Genomic DNA, 3,526 nt, shown 5'->3' with positions numbered 1-3,526 from the left:
CAATTTTAGTGAGTTCTTCTTCCACGTGTACCAGTTCAACCTGTAACGTGTCAGCTTCGGACACTATGTGAGCCCTATGTACTTTAAAAACATGCATAGTGTAAGGTAGTTTTCATTTCATCTCCGACTCATCTCGAAAGATGTCTCTATAGTTACGAGCTGAAATATCGTAAGAAAGAATAGTACTGTGCCGGATGCTCTCTCAAAAGATGATACAATATTCCAACCGCGCGGGAAAACTTCAAGAACGATAAATAATGCAGTTTTTTAATATTAAATATTTAAATGCGAAAATAATTTAATACCTTGGTCTATGCTGATAAAGCTGCTATTTTTGGAAACATACTGGATCTTCGGATAATCTCCAAGTTAGCGCGTTTCCTGCCTCGAACAAACCAGCTGATCTCTAGTAAACGTAGTGAATATGACTTTGAGAAAAAATTTGTAATAAGATATCTATCATCCGCGTTTCATTCCATTTATTCTGAAATGAGGCGCAGAGCTAGAGAACTATCCTGGTGAAAGGGCTTCACAGTTTTGTAATGTTCCCCGTCCCTTTCGCCAAATGCAAATTTTCATCACCTAAACTTCTAACTTGCTACTGATGAATTCGATTTTAATAACAATAATAATAAAATATAGACAGTGTTCTGATATAATAGTACTAATATTTTGTTTATATCAGTGCTTAGTACATTGCTTTAGCATAGCCTAACTTCCAAGTAGGAATGGCGGTTCTACATCTACATCTACATGACTACTCTGCAATTCACATTTAAGTGCTTGGCAGAGGGTTCGTCGAACCACAATCATACTATCTCTCTACCATTCCACTCCCGAACAGCGCGCGGGAAAAACGAACACCTAAACATTTCTGTTCGAGCTCTGATTTCTCTTATTTTATTTTGATGATCATTCCTACCTATGTAGGTTGGGCTCAACAAAATATTTTCGCATTCGGAAGAGAAAGTTGGTGACTGAAATTTCGTAAATAGATCTCGCCGCGACGAAAAACGTCTTTGCTTTAATGACTTCCATCCCAACTCGCATATCATATCTGCCACTCTCTCTCCCCTATTACTTGATAATACAAAACGAGCTGCCCTTTTTTGCACCCTTTCGATGTCCTCCGTCAATCCCACCTGGTAAGAATCCCACACCGCGCAGCAGTATTCTAACAGAGGAGGAACGAGTGTAGTGTAAGCTGTCTCTTTAGTGGACTTGTTGCATCTTCTAAGTGTCCTCCCAATGAAACGTAAACTTTGGCTCGCCTTCCCCACAATATTATCTATGTGGTCTTTCCAACTGAAGTTGTTCGTAATTTTAACACCCAGGTACTTAGTTGAATTGACAGCCTTGAGAATTGTACTATTTATCGAGTAATCGAATTCCAACGGATTTCTTTTGGAACTCATGTGGATCACCTCACACTTTTCGTTATTTAGCGTCAACTGCCACCTGCCACACCATACAGCAATCTTTTCTAAATCACTTTGCAACTGATACTGGTCTTCGGATGACCTTACTAGACGGTAAATTACAGCATCATCTGCGAACAACCTAAGAGAACTGCTCAGATTGTCACCCAGGTCATTTATATAGATCAGGAACAGCAGAGGTCCCAGGACGCTTCCCTGGGGAACACCTGATATCTCTTCAGTTTTACTCGATGATTTGCCGTCTATTACTACGAACTGCGACCTTCCTGACAGGAAATCACGAATCCAGTAGCACAACTGAGACGATACCCCATAGACCCGCAGCTTGATTAGAAGTCGCTTGTGAGGAACGGTGTCAAAAGCTTTCCGGAAATCTAGAAATACGGAATCAACTTGAGATCCCCTGTCGATAGCGGCCATTACTTCGTGCGAATAAAGAACTAGCTGCGTTGCACAAGAACCATGTTTTCTGAAACCATGCTGATTACGTATCAATAGTTCGTTCCCTTCGAGGTGATTCATAATGTTTGAATACAGTATATGCTCCAAACCCCTACTGTAAACCGACGTCAGTGATATAGGTCTGTAGTTAGATGGATTACTCCTACTACCCTTCTTAAACACTGGTGCGACCTGCGCAATTTTCCAATCTGTAGATACAGATCTATCGGTGAGCGAGCGGTTGTATATAAGTGCTAAGTAGGGAGCTATTGTATCAGCGTAATCTGAAAGGAACCTAATCGGTATACAATCTGGACCTGAAGACTTGCCCGTATCAAGCGATTTGAGTTGCTTCGCAACCCCTAAGGTATCTACTTCTAAGAAACTCATGCTAGCAGCTGTTCGTGTTTCAAATTCTGGAATATTCCATTCATCTTCCCTGGTGAAGTAATTTCGGAAAATTGCGTTCAATAACTCCGCTTTAGCGGCACAGTCGTCGGTAACAGTACCATCTGCACTGCGCAGCGAAGGTATTGACTGCGTCTTGCCGCTTGTGTACTTTACATACGACCAGAATTCCTTCGGATTTTCTACCAAATTTCGAGTCAATGTTTCGTTGTGGAACCTATTAAAGGCATCGCGCATTGAAGTCCGTGCCAAATTTCGCGCGTCTGTAAATTTTAGCCAATCTTCGGGATTTCGCGTTCTTCTGAATTTCGCATGCTTTTTCCGTTGCCTCTGCAACAGAGTTCGGACCTGTTTTGTGTACCACGGGGGATCAGTTCCATCTCTTACCAATTTATGAGGTATGAATCTCTCAATTGCTGTTGCTACTATATCTTTGAATTTGAGCCACATCTCGTCTACATTTGCATAGTCAGTTCGGAAGGAAAGGAGATTGTCTCTTAGGAAGGCTTCTAGTGACTCTTTATCCGCTTTTTTAAATAAAATTATTTTGCGTTTGTTTCTGGTGGATTTGGAAGAAACGGTATTGAGCCTAGCTACAACGACCTTGTGATCACTAATCCCTGTATCAGTCATGATGCTCTCTATCAGCTCTGGATTGTTTGTGGCTAAGAGGTCAAGTGTGTTTTCGCAACCATTTAAGATTCGCGTGGGTTCGTGGACTAACTGCTCGAAATAATTTTCGGAGAAAGCATTTAGGACAATCTCGGAAGATGTTTTCTGCCTACCACCGGTTTTGAACAAGTATTTTTGCCAACATATCAAGGGAAGGTTGAAGTCCCCACCAACTATAACCGTATGGGTGGAGTATTTATTTGTGACGAGACTCGAATTTTCTCTGAACTGTTCCGCAAGTATATCATCGGAGTCTGGGGGTCGGTAGAAGGAGCCAATTATTAACTTAGTTCGGCTGTTAAGTATAACCTCCACCCATACCAATTCGCACGGAGTATCTACTTCGAATTCACTACAAGATAAACCACTACTGACAGACACAAACACTCCACCACCAAGTCTGCCTACTCTATCTTTCCTGAACACCGTCTGAGACTTCGTAAAAATTTCTGCAGAACTTATTTCAGGCTTTTAACGATTTCAGCTTCTGTGCTTTCTATTAGCGCTTGAAGCTCAGGGACTTTCCCAGCACAACTACAACAATTTACAACTACAATTCCGACTGC

This window comes from Schistocerca nitens, chromosome 1, assembly GCF_023898315.1.
Source record: "Schistocerca nitens isolate TAMUIC-IGC-003100 chromosome 1, iqSchNite1.1, whole genome shotgun sequence".
Taxonomy (NCBI): Eukaryota; Metazoa; Arthropoda; class Insecta; order Orthoptera; family Acrididae; genus Schistocerca; species Schistocerca nitens.
The sequence above is the reverse complement of the archived record's forward strand: the minus strand, read 5'-3'. Positions refer to the sequence as shown.